At 34.6% G+C, this 19,211-nt stretch overlaps 1 long non-coding RNA gene across 1 annotated transcript; it reads right to left on the reverse strand.

Moving 5' to 3' along the window:
* Positions 1–1,196: 1,196 nt before the first annotated feature.
* Positions 1,197–9,614, reverse strand: LOC130048302 (uncharacterized). The gene is made up of 3 exons (XR_008797145.1): positions 8,980–9,614; positions 8,046–8,112; positions 1,197–1,747 (listed from the first exon to the last, which is right to left on the reverse strand). It is a non-coding gene; the product is annotated as an uncharacterized LOC130048302 (long non-coding RNA).
* Positions 9,615–19,211: the final 9,597 nt, after the last annotated feature.

Consider the following 19,211-nt stretch of genomic DNA (forward strand, 5'->3'; position numbering starts at 1 on the left):
TGATGAATTTGGATAATTTGGAAAATACATACAGCAAAATCAACTGTCATCAAAGGATGTCCATATCAAAGACTCTTAATGTATATAAAAAGATTAATGACGAAACGTAGTGCAATAGATCTATTGTAGTAAGAAAACTGTAGATTTGGGCATTTTGCCGAAACGGGATTTTTTGTTGGATTTCGTTGATGAATTTAGATAATTTGAAAAATACATACAGCATAATCAACTGTCATCAAAGGGTGTCCATATCAAAGACTCCTAATTTATATAAAAAGATTAATGGTGAAATGTAGTACAATTGATCTATTGTAGTGCGAAAACTGTAGATTTGGACATTTTGCCAAAAATTCATACTAATGACAAATAATACAACCTACACCATTTTCAGTTAAAATGAACAATATGACCAATTGATATTTCAAAAATAAACATGGAGAAGTTTAACATATTAATAAAAAATAGTTAGAGTGATTAAAAAAAACATGTAAACATAAACTGTAATCCAGTAGGACCCCCCCCCCTCCCCAAACACCAAGTAGATTTTGCAATCATTTCCATAAACGAGCTATATTACATGTACTGTATTGTCATGTAAACTATTATCAATAACTATAAAAAGTCTTCTCAAAATATTGGGTAGATACCAATAAATTGTTCATTGTACTGCCTTGTATTTGTTGACCTTTGACCTGGAAATCATTAGGGTCATCTACTATTCATAACCAACCAACATATGAAATATCATAATTGAACAACAGGCCCAAGATATTGGGGGGACACCATTGCATAGAGTACTAGCTACATTGCACCTAGTCATTTTTAATTGATTGATTTATTGATATTTTCCGCCACACTCAACAATTTTTCAGTTTTCTGATGGTGCCCAGTGTTTATTGGTGAAAGTGAGAACCCAGATACAATGTACCTGGGAAGAGACCACCGACCTTCCGAAAGTAAATTGGGAAACTTTCTCACTTAATACCAGCGCGAGCGGGATTCGAACCCGCGCCGACTGAGGCCGTGTCATTTTAAACGCTATGCTCCAACCACTCGGCCACGGAGGCCCCTGCCATTTTTAATCTTTTGACCTGAAAATCAATGAGGTTCATATACTACCAGTGACCAACCCCTGTATGAAATATCACTATCAATCAAAGGGTTTTGAAGAAACTGGTCAGACATCAATGGTACAGAGTATTGTATTGCACCTGGTGACCTTTGGACCAGAAAATCAATAGGTGTCATTTTCTACTGCAGAAACTGCATGAAACTTTAAAATTTATTGAAGTTTGTTCAGTGTTACTGTAATCTATGTTGACATACCAGTAATTAGTAAATTTATAATATTAACACAGAACAACTCATTTTTGCAAAGTTGTTTATTCAACAAACATGGATCACAATGTTATCCAAACAACACAATCATCTTTTTTTAAAAATCATTATAATAGTGATTTTCCTTCAACTGTTCAGTAATGAATCCTTATTCAGTAGGCTCACATAAGACACTTGCAGGTTAATTTTGCAATGGTTTAGTTACATTAGTCTTCTGACACCAAAACTTGATCTTAACTAAGTCATGGTGTTTCCTTAGAAGAACAGTTTACTGAATCAGGATGGACTTGTGTCGTGAGGTGTGTTCATTGACTGTAAAACTCGCAGTTTTTTTTTCCATTCTCAAGAGCTCTTCTTTGTCTTCTATATCACATAAGAGTCATGGAATGCATCTTCTGCTCTTCAAGTTCTAAAAAATGTGTTGAACAAATATTGAAAAGTTCATCTTATTTTTCACATTTTCATACAGTACACACCTAATTCAATTTGATTAAACTAAATTTACATGTACAAGATCATTCATGATGCTAGAATAGTAATTTTACCACTTAATTAATTACTTAGTTGATAGATTATCATGCCCGCCCACCCGCCCCTCAAAAATCATCTGTGAAATAACATAGATTTATATATCTGGCATTAAATTATGCACTTCTGTTGACAAAAACTTGTTTGTCATCAATATATTTCTCAGAAAATAAAAATTAAAAAATAAAATCTTCCCACAGTCTGCCTCATACTTTTTGGTGACCCAGGATGATAATCTTACTAATTAAGTTGAATTGGCCTAAAGGATGTTATGTTTTGATACAGTTTGTATACATGTGTTTATGCTGTATTGAAGAGCTATTAATAGTGTTAATACTCATAAATTAACAAGATGTCCACAAACCTTATTGGTTACCTGAGTATTAATCAAATTTAAAAAAATTCAAAGTATCACTATAGCTCTAAGGGCTACAAAATCCATGTTATACACTATATGACTCTTTTGGACCCACATTCACAACCCTGTGTTTTCGAAATTCGCAATTTTGGTACCCCTTTCTGTTTTTCCTTCATAAGCATTCAGCTTTATTTAAGGTAGTTCCACCCTCCTGTGATGTCATAATATTTTGCGGAGTCAATGATTTAATAAGATTTATGCATAACATGAACATAAATTGTGTTCGAGTCTTTTTCAATAGTTATTGTAAAAAATCTTGTATAACCATAAAATATTTCAAACGTATATGAATATAATCAATGAGCTACATTTTTCACAATGCTATACGAGTTATTTCCCCCTGATTACAGGGAGCGCGCATCACATTACTGTCATTCAATGGTGTCAAGCACTAAGGAATAAATAGAAAATTTCCAATTTCTGATTGCAATCAATTGCCAGTTAAGGAATTTTTCTAAGAATTAAGTGTAATGGCTTGAAAACAGTATAACTGAACAAAATGTCTTAGTCACTGATTACATGTATGTGGCCCATGTGTGTTTTTCTTGCAAGCAATGTATGGTCATGATGTAACAAAGTATGTAAATATTAACTAGTCTTCAATTTCTTTAGATCAGAATCATGATGTCCTTAGTATATCAGCAATTCTTCATTATTAATTTCTATCAATATTTTCAACAACCAAACACAACAAAACATGCAATAAGATATGCCTAAAACACATGTACAACCAACACATACATGTACATTATCAATTTATCGTTTCACAATGAACAACACTACTTGTTGCTAAATGTACACCAGATGCCAATAAACAAAGCATGTTAATTATCTTGAATTGGCATCTCTAGTGTAAAATTTTTGTTAAAATTTAATTGTTAAGAATTTTCAGGCATTATTATGAAGTCACCCCCCCCCCCCTCCTTATCACATGTATGCTTTCATTGTGCTCTTAATTCTAGGTGTCTGTTGTTTTAAAAACAGACTACTACTGAAATCCTCAGTATTAATTACATAATTTGGACACAAATAAATGTCAAATACACTTATACCCCCCCCCCCTTCCCCAACTCTACAATTTAACGAAGTGTATATCTGAAAAAGTTTTCTCCATAAAATTGAAGAAATCAAACCCTGGTTCTAAAACAAAATTCTCAATTTTGGTATAGAGCATTTTTAAAAGTACCGTCAATCCAGAGTCCTTAGATTTACAATCTATATTAATTCCCCTTGTCCCAAAGATGCTTAAAAGAAATGTTTTACTTATTTGTTTTTTGCATTTTACTTGTGTCCTTGAGCCTGATCCTTACTGTCTCTATTCAGCTTCTTATTTTCTTCCACAGACCTATTACATAATGCCAGTTAGTAGTACTATTCACAGGATCAGGACAGGTTTATACTATGATATGTCTCAAACCGTAAAACACAATTATACTCTTGATTTGTTGACAATATTGATGGTTAATTTGCTTGTGTCATATGGAACAAATGCTTTATCCATTATTGTAATAATCTCTCTTAGCTATAATGCTACGAAGGTCAATACAATTAACTTTTGTAAACGCAATTGACTGCTCAAATCCAACCCTGTGTAGAAATGATAGCGTATACCTTAAACATGTACTAATCACGAATCTTAAATATCAAACAGATTCAGAAGATTCGGTAGATAGCAATACTAATTCTCTTGATTTTTTGATAGAAAATTCAACTTCATTAGTGCATCTTAATATCCAAAGTATAAATAATAAGCTTGATAGTATTCAAGCTGAGTTTGGTGGATTCGATATCATAACATTAAATGAAACCTGGTTAGATAAAAATATACTATCTCAGGATATACTGCTACAGGGCTTTCAGGAACCATTCAGGCGTGACAGAGTGGAAAACCGATACGGAGGGGTAATTGTTTATATTGAAAATCATATTCCATGCAAACGCAGACTGGATTTAGAAGTCGAACAAATAGAATGCATTTGGCTTGAATGTTGTATATACAAAATGAAATTCCTCATAGGAACGTTTTACAGACCACCTAATACGGAGGTCAGTAAATGGGAATATATAGCTTATTCACTGGAAAAGGCCAAAGATACACGCATTGATAATATAATCATCACTGGGGACTTTAACTGTAATTTATGTAACACAACCAATTCCAAAATGGGTGATATTATAAGTGATCAGGGAATGTCACAACTTATTTCAGAATGTACACATTTTACCGAAAATTCCGCAACATTGTTGGACCTATTGATGGTTAATAATATAGATATTGTTGAATTTTCAGGTGTTGGGGATAATATTCTCCCGAACACAGTACGATACCACTGTCCCATTTTTTGTGTATTAAAACTACCCAAATCAGATACAAGAACTTATAAAAGAAAGATATGGTCTTTTTCTAAAACAGATTTCCGAGATTACCAAACTCACTTAAAGAATACAGATTGGGATGCTCTGATTTGTAAAGATATTGATCAAACATGCAATAACATATATCAAACTGCATTATTGATTCAGCCACAAAAACAATTCCAAATAAAATCATTACATCACGCCCTAATGAACCTCCATGGATGCACAACGATATTCGGAAATTTATTAGAATTCGTAAACGTCACCATTCAACTGCTAAAAAAACTGATTGTCCTTGTGATTGGGCACGGTATAGAAAAACAAGAAATATATGTATCAACAAAATTAGAAATGCAAGACAAACTTATTACACAAAAGTAGCAGATACATTAAAATCAGGTATAGTAAATTCTAAACAATGGTGGACAAAACTAAAAAGAATCATTAGTACTAAAAACTCGAGTACTTATCCTCCAATTAAAATTGATGAACACAGCCCGCCGATAAGTGACACTAAAGGAAAATCAGATTTATTTTTGTTCCCAAGCAGTAGTAAACGATGGAAATATTGAGTTACCCTACGATGACAATCCTAGTGACATAAACACTCTTTCAAGCATAGTAATTTCTACTCAAGACGTTAAAGATGTCTTGGAAACACTCGATACAAACAAGGCCACTGGGCCGGATTGCATCAATCCTACTTTACTTAAACAAGCATCATCAACTATTGCTTTACCTTTAAGTAAGTTTTATAATTCATCGCTTCATAGGTCTAAAGTCCCAGACCAATGGAAAATAGCAAATGTTATCCCTGTATTTAAAAAAGGCAATAGTAGTATCGTCAGTAATTACAGGCCAATATCTCTATTAAGCATTCTTGGTAAATGCATGGAAAAGTGTGTCTTTAAATATTTATATAATTTTATTCATACCAATGCTATTCTTACGTCACATCAATCTGGCTTTAGGCCTAACGACTCTACAGTCAATCACTTATTAAGTATTACTAGTGACTTCTATAAGGCACTCGATCAGGGAAAAGAAGTTAGAGTTATATTTTTCGATATAAGTGAAGCCTTTGACAAAGTATGGCATAATGGGTTATTATACAAGCTTGAAAAAATTGGAATTCGTGGTGAATTACTCGCTTGGTTTAGAAGTTACTTAAATGATAGGAAACAGTACGTCGTTATTAATGGTAGTAAATCAGACATAGGATACATTAGGTCTGGGGTGCCCCAAGGGAGTATACTTGGTCCTTTACTTTTTCTTATTTATATAAATGACTTGGTCATAGATATTGCATGTGTGGTCAAACTGTTTGCTGATGATACATCACTTTATATTGTTGTCGATAATGCAGACACTTCAGCATCTTTGCTTAATGAAGATCTCGAAAAAATCAACAAATGGTCAAAACAATGGCTTGTATCTTTTAATCCCACTAAAACAGAATGTCTAACTATATCTAATAAGGTCAAGAAACCTTTCCATTCTTCATTGATATTTAACGATGTTCATCTAAAAGAAGTCGAATCTCATAAACATTTAGGGGTAATTTTCAGTAGTAATTTATCTTGGCAAGTCCATATAGACGAAATAGTGAAAAAAGCCTATTCACGCCTGAGTATGTTACGAAGGGTCAAGTTTATCTTAGATAGAAAAACTCTGCAAAAAATATATTTTTCATTTGTAAGACCGGTCCTAGAATATGCTGACATTATATGGAACAATATACCAGAATATTTAGTTAATAAAATTGAAAACATACAGTTAGAAGCAGCCAGAATAGCTACGGGAGGTAATAGACTAGCATCCAGGAATCTTCTATATAAGGAAACGGGATGGGATCCATTGTCAAAGCGTAGAGAAAATCATCGACTTATTCAACTCCACAAGATATACCATAACATGACTCCCAATTATCTAAACAATATAATTCAGTCTCTGAGAAATCAAGGTCACAACTACAACACAAGAGCAACTAATTCACTGCAAGAAATCAACTCTAGAACCAAGCTATACTTTAATTCATTTTTTCCATCTACAATAAGGAAATGGAATGCACTTCCTCGATATGTCCAATTAAATCCATCTCTAGCTAGCTTTAAGAAATATCTTAACATAAGTGTCATTAATATTCCAAACTATTTTTATTTAGGAACAAGAATCGGACAAACTCTTCATGCAAAATTGAGATTAGAATGCAGTGCTCTTAATCTTCATATGTTTCAAAGAAAATTATTTAATTCACCCCTTTGCATTTGTGGAGAAGTAGAAAGTATTGATCATTTTCTTTTACGCTGTAATATGTACTCAAGAGCTAGGACCAATACAATTTTGACACTGCCATATCCACTTAATGTAGAATTATTGTTATACGGTAATGAAAATTTATCTGAAAGTGAGAACAACAGCATATTTTATTTAGCCCAAAAATTTCTTGTTGAAAGTAAAAGGTTCTGAAAGCTGTTCTACTACGTCTACATGTAATACTGTCATATTGTATATAAAATATACTCATGTGCACCAAGGTTGTAATAAGTGGAAAACCTGTGCTTATTACTTATTGTTTATATGGCACAACTCTACAATTTATTATTTCAACTTTGTCTATAGTTTATATGCATTTGATCTGTATCGACACTTATCATACATATAAACGTGTGTTATTTTTTCTCCCAATACTCAATTCCAGCTTTTCTCTCTTATTCCTATTTCTGTTTGCATGTATTGTAATAATTAGTATACGACTTATTTTACTTAGAATTTTCATTCACCTCTTACTTGTAAGATATTTAGAGCGAGATTAATATAAGCCTTTTGGCTTGTTTCTCAATTTATTTCATGTATAAAACATTGTTTGTAAACATTATCGAATTATTTACGAATAAATATTGTTTAAACTAAAAGAAATTTGAAAAGAATTGGAAGGGTGGTTATCAAGAAAAAATATTAATGTTCAGTTAACGTCTTATGATGACTGACGCACACAAATAGCAACATGTAGGTCACTTAAGTGATTCTCAACATTGACCTAATTAGAATTAATCATTTTTAAAATTGATACTGAGCTCATACACATGTGTATATATATATGTGCGTCATTGACAACAAAACAACTAGTCTTTTAAAGTATGCTAATTAAGTGAAGTAATAAAATTTTTTAGGAAGTTGTGATGAAAACGTTTCAAGTCATCATGTCGCATAAACAATGGATGGTCTCCTGTGATTATTCTAGAGAATTCAGTTTCCATGCAGGCTCTATAACCAAGAAACTAAACCTAATGTACCACATTCCCCACATCTATTAATTTGTTTTAGGATTTATAATACTGGGATTCAAATTTGAATTTCAAATTATGTATTCAATGTGTATGTATTAATGCTGAATATTTACCTCCTCAAAGTCAGCAACTTGGTCAACTCCATCTTTAGGTGATTTGCACAGTATGATGCTCATACAGCTGAAACACAGAAAAGCACACATTAATTACATAAAATAGTGGTCATGTACTTTGGCCAAAATATGTGATTATTGGATGAAAAACTAAGAATTCAAAAGTATTTGAATATTTACAATTTACATTTAATATTTTTTGATTTACTTCAGTTGACAGGACCTACATGTATTAAAATTTGAGGGCCCAGTTACAGGATCCAATTCAAAATCATCAATTTTTCATAATTTAATTTTTCCAAATCAAGTGTCCTAAAGTTCATAATTACAGATATGAGAAAACTTTAAATCATAATAGTATTTGTGTGATTTCTTCTGTAGATTAGAACCATCACATATTAGTGGGGGTTACCACAGGTAAACAAACTTGAAAGTAGCCTGGCTCACCAATATATATGATTTTAACAATCTTTATCTAGAATGCACACAGGCATTCACATGTTTGTTTTTATTGTAAACTTGACAGTCAGAGAGAGAGAGAGAGAGAGAGAGAGAGAGAGAGAGAGAGGTCATCACTTAGTATTACATAAATTAAGCCTAGTCCTTTTGAAAATTTCCACATGAAACATGATTTTATAAGTATTCCCCAATTTTTACAGATCCTGAACTCTGTGTAAATGTGATAGGAAACTCCCTGAGTGAATGTTAGGTTGGGGACATACTTAACTAGTATTCTATATTGTACACCCATGCAGTAAATGACAGGACTACTTACAATGTTCAGTCTACATGTATACCACTATAGCTGACTAGCCTGGCTGGCAGTATAAAATAAATTGGGGTTCTCATATGTTTACTAAAAGCCAAATTTTCTGATACATTTTATTCAGCCTTTACTTTAGAATTTGGATTCTAAATCAAATAGAATACTTACGTCAATACAAGTTCCAACACGGCAACAGGCAGGGCTTTTTCATATTTTCTATGAATATGTCTGTCAGCCTTCTGTTTCCCTGGTCATTTTTTTAGTCGGATGTGATGCAATAAAGCGTTAAATTCCACAACATTTACTTTTTCTACGAATACGTAGACGATTGGATGATAGAGTCCGGTGACTATAGCAAAGATCAAACGGATTTGTATTCCATGAAATAAACCGGAATCCTTTAGCACAATTGAAGATAAAGATCGTGGTAGTGAATTAAGTGAACAAAGAGCATCTGATATTGATAAACATCTGAAGAACAAATTGAATAAAAACTCAATTTCCACCTCCTGCCATACTGAAAACAAATGAAGGTTGTTCATATCTCCAATACAAGAGAGTGTTACAAAGGGCAATAACTCTTTCTGGTGTATTTTGGTTTGTGCACCAGGGGAAACTACTGGTTTATGTGTTTACCTTTGGTTTCTCCACAAATGTGTTTCTGTACTTTTTTAAAGTAAGATTCAATACATTTTACTAGCATGTGAGTTTACACCAAATGACTGGGCAAATATATTTTATCCCTCTCTAAAAATTACATATATCAAACCCTTATACATCATAAAAATAATTATTTCTATTGTTTCCAAGGATTAAATAAATACAAAAAAAATTCTAAAAGCTAGAACCTAGCTCAATATAATTTTTACAGTTGTTGTTTTTATAAACAATAGCGTTTAATTTTTGATTATTCAAAATATAACATACATGTGCATATCTTGTCCAGCTGTTGTTAGAGGATCGGTTTCCATGGCAACCGTTGCTAAGTCAAACCTTTGCATGTCCTTTTTGTTTTATATCTATCATAATATTGTTACACACAAAGTTTCATAAAAATCTGTGACATACCGTGGCCACTGAATTTTGATAGTTACATAGACTGAATCAGTCTTAATTACTAATGCGTATTATAAGTTTACTATGACGTCATATGGTATAAAAATTAACAATGAGCGGCATATGTTTTAAAAAATGTAAAAAAGAAAATCATATTATCACTATTTTAAAACATTGTTGTCGTATTTAAAAACAATTCCTTCCACATGTATTACTCAGTATGCCTATGCAGAGCACAGATTTACGTCTGACATTATCTAATGACATGCTGTTTGTACATGTTTTTAGTGATTATTATCATTTTGCTTAGTTTTTCGTACAAAACTAACATTAATATATATAGTTGACCATGGGTATGATGCATGTGACCCAAATTGGCCATTACGCATGCGTCTACATTTAATTCGAATTAGCTTCGCTTAGCGTTCACACGGAGCTAATGCGAAGTAAATTTAATTCGCATTAAATCGCGACGTCAATTTTAATTCGAAGTAAACTAATGCGCATTAAAATCTCCGTGTGAACGCGGTTCAGATTTAATTCGCATTAACTTACGTTTAATGCGAATTAAATTCTTCGTGTGAACGAGGCATTAACGTAGTTCCACACTCCTGTGACGTCATAGGATTTTGCAAAGTCAATGATTTAATGATAGGAACATAAATTTTGTTGGAATCTTTTTCAATAGTTATTGTAAAAAATCTTGTTAGCCATAAAATATTTCAAAATTCTTAGTTATATTTGAATAGTTAATGATATGTTTCAAAATATTGAATTTAAGGACAATAACTCTGTTTTCATTCAATTATTTATCAAGTCCATAATGCGATAGATTTCCTTTATTTTTGACAAACATTTTACCAAGGTGATAAAGAATCATTATCTGTGTCTTTTCATGAAATTACATAAAATTTTAATCCCGAATGATTTTAAATAGCTCAGCTGTATAGTGCCAGACTTCAGTTTTTGATGGGGGTATACATAATCTGGAAGCTATAGAGTTAAAAATTATTAAGGAAAGGTATGGATTTTTCCGATGAATAACTATAACAGATGTAACTCTACTAATATAAACAGAAAAAATGATATGTAAACCATCCTATAAGGAAAATGCGTCCACATTTGTTTGTTTTTTAACATTTGGGGGAATAACACTAATTCAATAATTTTGCACATATTATTCTAAAACTTGATGAACATATTGAAAATGACATATGTTTTAGTTATTGACATGTTTCCCGATAAATAAATGCAATTCAAAAAATATTTTGTTGTTTTTATATTAAAATAACAACAAATAACTGTTTCCAATGAATTTCATAAAAATCTACATCGAGGTATATGACTTTAGTGGTGTGTGTAATGAAAATTAATATGGAAACCCTTAACTGTTTTGCCTTTTTTCATTACTCTGAATGTTAATTTATTGATTCCAAACAAAAAAATGCTACCTAAACCCCAAAAATCCAGGACTAAGGACCCACCTTAATGAAAATTCCACTAAGCCAGTGTTTTACACATGCTTATCTCAACTTTAGAAATGATGTTAATTCCAATTGGCTTATCTGTGTATTATTTGTCTTTAGCGGGCTCTCCTGCCTAAATCTGAAATTAAACCAACCTATTTATGTTACATGTACCTGTTTAATTTTACCTTTTCAACTTTATTAGAGTTGTGTATCTTTCCCCTGATTCTTCTGTTTGTATTTGTGTTCTTTTATAGTCCCTGTATACATGTATGTATGCATGATGTGTGATGTCAATAAACATGTGATTTTTATTTCTATTCAATAATTTGTCAGTGCATGTACAAGTATACCTACCATACATGTATGTGCTACACATGTATGTGTTTTATGCTAATATAGTTTTATCAGCTCATTTTTCTTATTCACTGTAAATGGTTCCGACTTTAAATAAAAATTACTTACTTACCTACTTACTATGATCAATTTTAATTTTACTACCGTGGTGGTATAGAGGTAGAGCGTTCGCCCCACATGCGGAAGGTCGAGGTTCGAATCCCGGCCGCGACAGACCTAAATCGTTAAAACAGGTAGTGACAGTTCCATCGCCAAACGTCTGGCATTAGTGTCACAGTAGGTGTGACACGCTGAAGAACCCTCACTGCTTAATGGTCGAGAATAGGCCTAAATTTGAAGCCCTTCACCGGTCTTGTTGACGTCTCAATATGAGTGAAACATTCTCGAGAGGGACGTTAGACAAAATACAATCAATCAATTTTAATTTCGCTTCTGGTAAGGGAGGGGATTTGCAGAAATGCACCCTTTCTCGGATTAATCATTTTTGGGATTAAAATTTTATCCCTTGAAAGGAGGCGTACGTACCCACCCCCTCCCACATAACTAATTCAATTTGAAGCGAGGGAATAAAACAAAACAGATGATGTACTGAAATCTTAGTAAAATGAATAAGCAATTGATCATGGAATAAAAAATCAACAGAAATAAAACACCCTTTTTTTCCCCTTTTTATAGATAAACATGACATCCAAACACTCCACATACTTATACATCCTGTCCAACATAAAATAATATTGTCAGATTCAAATTAAAATGGTCTCTTCAGTATCCTCATGTACATCCTAATAGCATGTCAATGTCAGAAATCTTCAGTTGAATTGTGAATGCATCATGTTCACTTCTATACATGTCTAGTATGCAATTACGCTAGAACTGGCGCGGCTTATTTACGTATATATCCAGATAGTTATGTTCGTAGGTACGTATTGTATTCAGCTCAATGTGATTATTAATACAATTGGTTATGTCTGATAGATAACCTCAAGCATAATTTATCTATAATTAGATTAAAACATTTAGTGTAACTCACCTTAGTCACGTGTAATTACTCTCATACCATATATATTTACCATTCCGGATCTCCATGTCCGCTATATTTTCTTTAATGCAAACTAAGGGAGATCTTTTAAAATTGAATGTACTGAATGCATGTATATTTTATAAACATGCATTGGACATATTTAAACAAAGTACGTACCATTTATCCTTCCGTGTTTAGTATACCAGAAGTGATAACAGAATTAGATAGGTTACATGAAAAATATGTTTTGGTTCCATTTCTTCCACTTCTGCTTCATATTGTATTGAAAGTAGATATGAACGGCAAATTAACAACTCAACTTTATGATAAAGGGGATGATTTCAGCTGCTTCTTCGTCAACTTCCCATATTTATCTCGCAATATTCCATTATCATCTACATATAGTGTTTATATCTTTCAACTGATTCGATACATACCGATTTTGACTACGGATAACTCCGTTTACCTGATCAGGATATAGGGCTCACGGCGGGTGTGACCGGTCAACAGGGGATGCTTACTCCTCCTAGGCACCTCTGGTGTGTCCAGGGGTCCGTGTTTGCCCAACTATCTATTTTATATTGCTTATATGAGTTATGATATTGATCACTGTTGGTTATCTTCACCTTTCACAAGAGCTTGTTCTGCGTATGATCAGTTTTAAATCGAAGCAGGCAAGTTGATGATGCAGGGGTTCCAACAATCTCGTTTACAATCAGCATTTTGCAGATTCTATGGTCGTTATAACGATCTAGTTTGCCAGTACAATCTATCATTGTGTCAAATGCTGTCTCACGTGTTTCATACCTATTGTTAGGCCGTTCTCGGCGCACTGATTTTGACTGCGGATGGATCCGTTTGTCTGATCGGGATGTGGGGCTCACGGTGGGTGTGACCGGTCGACAGGAGATGCTTACTCCTTCTATGCACCTGATCCCACCTTTGGTGTGTCCAGGGATCCGTGTTTGCCCACTTATCTATTTTGTTTTACTTATGGGAATTATGAGATTGATCACTGTTCGTTATCTTTATTTTTCATTCATATACCACACAAAGAAGCCCATGGGAAGCAAAATGAAAGAAAGAAGAAGTGGATAAGCGAACAGTGCGAAAACATTGAGAAAAGCACGAAGCAAGGACATAGCATGGCATTCTGGAGACGCTAACCAAGACCTACATGTATCATAACAAATAAACAGTAGTTGAGGATAAAATCGGGGTCCGTTTGACCGAGAGCTCCTCAGTGCTGTTCAGGTGGACCGGGTACTGTGAAGAGCTATACAACTATCCAAACAATTATACATCAGCATGCTTGAAAGGCAAGACCACCCAAGGAACACTAACCACTACCTATTATAAGGGAAGAAGTAGATATCTTCCACGACCTTCTGGTGGGCAAGTCATCTGAAGCAGACAGCATCTTAACAGAGCTGAGAGAGACCTAGTCACTGGCAACATTGCTATATCAGAAGATTTGGGATACCAAGCCAGAAGAGTGGACGAGATAATTTATTTTCGCATTATCAGTCGTATGAGATAAAATTTACCCATGTGGAACAGCCGTGTGAGATGTTTCTTTTTCACATTATCACCAGTGTGAGATCGACTTTACCCATGTGAGACAGCCATGTGAGATTTTTCTATATCATATACCTAGTAGTGTATCAGCCCTGATACACATATCTTGGCTAGGGTGAGACAGCTGCAAGTAGGTAGGGCTGTCTCGCCCTAAGGGACGAGATATCTCTGTCTCGGCCCGTTGTCAAGGGGCTGTCTCGCCCTCAAATTTCAAATGGCTATTTCTTCTTTAATCTTTTGAAATCTAACATAACTACATGAAAAAATGATGTTAGACACATTTTTTTCAAATATAATACTTTCTTCCACGACAAAATTTAATTTAAGCAGAAAAATTAAATAAAAACGTTTTCAAAAACTGCGCTAAATTGTAGCGAGTATCTACGCAAAGGGGGGTAACCCAATTAACAACTGTTTATTTAGAACAATAACACGTTTAAATTCATTTCAAAACAATCAACGTTCTAGGCGACAGAAAACAGTAGGAGGATTATGGAGGGTGATTCTGAAGCATTTTCAGAAATCCCCGGTCCTAATGGAGATAAAATGTTAATTTACAGCAATTTTAATGTAGAAAACTGTTTTAAAACGATTTCTGAAATCTAAAATCCCGAGGACTTGGCAATAAAACGAGAAAAGCAGAACCATTATCTTCCGACGTATTTCAACGACTTATAGATGCTAAACAGATGGGAAAAGGTAAAAAAAAAAAAACTTACTTCAGTATAAGGTAACATTGCCTTTAGCAAAGAATATAGCAGCATCAGACGTTCATACGATGACGCCACGTAAACAAAGTTCTACAACTCTTACAAATTATATGAAATATTGTAAACGGGCGAGTTGGTAAATCTGAAAAAATAAGTAAAAATAATTCACTTATTTCCAATTTTATTATCAATTAGCAAGCCCTTAGGAGCTGCTTAATAGAATATGCATGTACATGAACAACACAGCGATAGATATGACGGGTTTCTCAGCCAAGCAGTTCAATTAATTCTAGACCACATGAGGGGATGTCCATAATTAATCATCCAATTACCGTGACCAGCAATGGAATAAAGCTACAAAACCCAGACTTTAGCATGTTTCACAATGCCAATAGTACTGGAAACATATCCATTAAAGTAAACTCACTGAAGGAATGAAATAGTCAAATATCGTTGTACAGTATACCATGTATTTATGTTTGGGTCAATACCCCCCCCCCCCCCCCCCAATTTAAAAAAAAATGTTTATCGACTTGTGTCTTAGGTATATGATATAAACAATATCACACTCTAATGTTGATCTCGGCCCTGGGGATTGCCCTCGAGTGATCTCGGCCCGAGCCCTACGGGCCGATATCAACTCTCGGGGCCAATCCCAGGTCCGAGATCAACATTAGAGTGTGATATTCTATATGTCTCACACTGCTGCGACGTCATTTGATTGTGACGTCATATATTTTCTATGATTTACGTTACACGGTGAAGATTTACGTTACACAGTGAAGTAAAAATATTTTGCATTGTTATCTTTAAATTTTAATGTAGTATAGCTTTCTGGTGGACAACCTTGGGTTTTTTAGTTTACACTTACAGTGTAAACCATTTTCGGGTATGCTCTTTCTGCCTATCTAATTAGTTTTTGCATCGAAGTTCAAATGAGGATTTTGATAATATAAAATTTTCTGAAAGCTCCTAATTTTATGCACTAAACTATAGTTAAAATGTGAGAAAAATAATTCTTCATTATTTACTCGTGTGGGATAGGGAAATTCCACCTCTGGAACAAGATTCGCTGTCTAGGACTCGGCAAAGCCTCGTCCAACACTGCGAATCTTGTCCCCTCGGTGGAATTTCCCTACTCACACTCGTACTAATGAAGGATTCTATAAGTCTCATACTGCTGCGACGTCATTTGATTGTGACGTCACATACTGTTTAATGGTTTACGTTACACAGTGAAGCAAAATATTTTGTATTGTTTTCTTTAAATTTCATTCTGATATGGCTTTCTGCTGGACAGTCTTGGGTTTTTTAGTTTACACTTGTAGTGTAAACCATTTTTGGGTATGCTCTTTCTGGCTGTCTAATTACCTATGCATTGAAGATGAAATGAGCATTTGATAATTTTGAATTTTCTCGAAGCTCTTGTATTTATCCACTACATTGTGGGTAAAATGTTATAAAATAATCCTTCATTATTTTACTCGTGTGGGATAGGTAAATTCCACCTCTGGAACAAGATCAACAATCTACGTTTCCCCAACGACATCGACCAGATGTAGCAGCAACAGTGAACTGCAATACCTCAACAAAAGATTGGTAAGCAGACCAGGGGTTACGGCATGGAGGTCAGCAGTGAAAAGAACAAGGTCATGGTCAACAGAGTCAACAACCTCTGCATATCTTGGCGCCACACTAATCAAGGAAGGCCGCTCTACCACTGAAATTAAGACTAGGCTCGACACCGCAACATCCACCATCGCAAAAACTAAATAGGATGTGGAGCAGTAAAGACGTCACCTTTCTAAAAAAGATTACAATGTACAAAGCCTTAGCTTTGTCCATCCTTCTCTACAGCTGCAAGAGCTGGACAATGTCAGTTGAGACGACCAGAATAGTCCAAGAGTTTGAGTCCAAGTGCTTCAGACGCCTACTAGGGATCTCTTAGAAAGACCACAAAACCAACGGCTTCGTTCATGTCCACAAGAACCCCTTCTAGTGATTGTGAAAAGGGGGTAATTGCCATGGTTTGGACATATCAGTCGCCACAACATCCTACCCAATACACTTTTATACGGGACCTTGGAAGGTGGCTGCAGAAAACAGAGGACGAGCTGGGTGGACACCATAAAAAGACCCAAATGGACAGCCCTACCCTAATCAGAATGGCAGAAGAAAGACCTAGCTAGCGCTATATATGTGTGACCTACAGGTCGTCATCATGTTTCCCCTACGACCACCGATCAGAGGGATGCGATGAGATGATACTCGTGCATGTATGTCACAGGTGCTTGCACTTTTAAATATATATAATGAAAGGTGAAGGTAACGAACAGTGATCATTTTCATAACTTCTGTAAGCAATACAAAACAGAGAGTTGGGCAAACACGGACTCCTGGATATACCAGAGGTGGGATCAGGTACCTAGGAGGAGTAAGCATCTCCTGCTAACCGGTCACACCAGCTGTTAGCCTTATATCTTGATCAGGTAACGAAGTTATCCGTAGTCAAAATTAGTGTGCCAAGAATGGCCTAACAATCCGTAAGAAACAAGTCAGACAGCATTTGACCCAATGATAGGTTGTATTGGCAAACTAGATTGTTATAACGACCATAGAAACTGTTGACTTTAAACGAGACATCTTTCTTTTAAAACACTATTCAAAAGGTACATGTATCAAGCCGCCATCTTGGGTTTTTTAACAGCTGCATCACTTGGACTTTTCGGCCCAAAATTTGATGTGGTATTCTTTTTTTTTTTTTTTTTTTTTAGATCTAGCAACAATTCTTGTCAAGATCTTATCTCTCACGTCGTCACGATAAACTGGACATAAAGTCCATTTTTCGACGATAATCAATTACCATATATCGTTTATTCCTTCTCAGATAGGTGCAAACTCAAATGGGTATTTACTTCATTTAAGGAATGAAAATTCACTTGCTGAATGCATGTACAGTATATGTATGTACGTTTATTACGTATGTATGTACCTGCATATCATGTATATACATGTAATACATAATGTATTTATGTACAAAGGGAAGATAACAAACAATGAATATAAATTTCGAGTAGGACAAACAACGAACCCAGGAAACACCAGAGCAAGGATCAGGAGTTTAAAAAGCGAAGAAGAAAAAACCGTTGACCGGTCACATCCGCCATGGGTCCTTTATCATAATCAGATAAACGGATAATCAGTGTGCAAAGAACGGCCTAACGATTGGTATAAAACATGTACGACTGTATTCAACCTAATGGTAGATTGTATTTGCCGAATAAATCATTTCAATAACGACGAAATTATGCTATATCTGATCTAACCTCGACGAGAATTTGCTATGATGGATCGAATCTAAGCGAAAGTCGGTTACGCTGGATTGAATCTTAACGAGAATTTGTTATACATTGGATCAAATCTCGGCGAGAGTCTGCTATGCTGGATCGAATCTTGACGAGAGTTTGCTACGCTGGATCAATTCTCGGTAAGAGTCTGCTAAGCTGGATTGAGTCTTGGCGAGAGTTTGCTAAGCTGGATGAAATCTCGGCGAGAGTCTGCTACGATGAATCGAACCTATGCGAGTGTTTGCTACTCTGGATCATCTCAGCTAGAGTTTGCTACGCTGGATCTAACCTTAACGAGAGTTTGCTATGTTGGATGGAATATTTGAGATAGTTTGGATCGAATTTCGGCGCATTTACTACAATGGATCTTTCAACCTAGGCGATATTCTGCTGCACTTGGGAGTTATGAGAACTAGTACCATGGAATATCCTACTTCTAAACTGAATAGCATATTCATTGATTATTTATTTTTATAGATAACTCAATCCATAATCCTAACTGAACCGACTTCAGGTGTCTGGAACATTGCAGACCTTGCTGATATGATCTGGGCATTAATCAGGCCTCATATATTAAGTAAATACCGAATTACTTCCCTGGTTCATAATAGATTTAACGATTTATATCATATGTCCACAAAGGTATCAGTATTTGACGAGAACAGTCAATGCGAGTACTTTCAGATACAACAAACCTCTTCTGTTGATACTAAGCCTTTAAAGTGTATCAATATTGTATTGCTTATTACAAGAAACTACACAGTTTATAGATTTAGCAAATATACAAAAAATAATTTACGGCAAAGCAAAATATATACATATCTCGGATCTGCAGTTGATCCTAAATCTTGAAATCGTGCTAATA

The sequence above is a fragment of the Ostrea edulis genome, chromosome 7 (assembly GCF_947568905.1).
Source record: "Ostrea edulis chromosome 7, xbOstEdul1.1, whole genome shotgun sequence".
Classification (NCBI taxonomy): domain Eukaryota; kingdom Metazoa; phylum Mollusca; class Bivalvia; order Ostreida; family Ostreidae; genus Ostrea; species Ostrea edulis.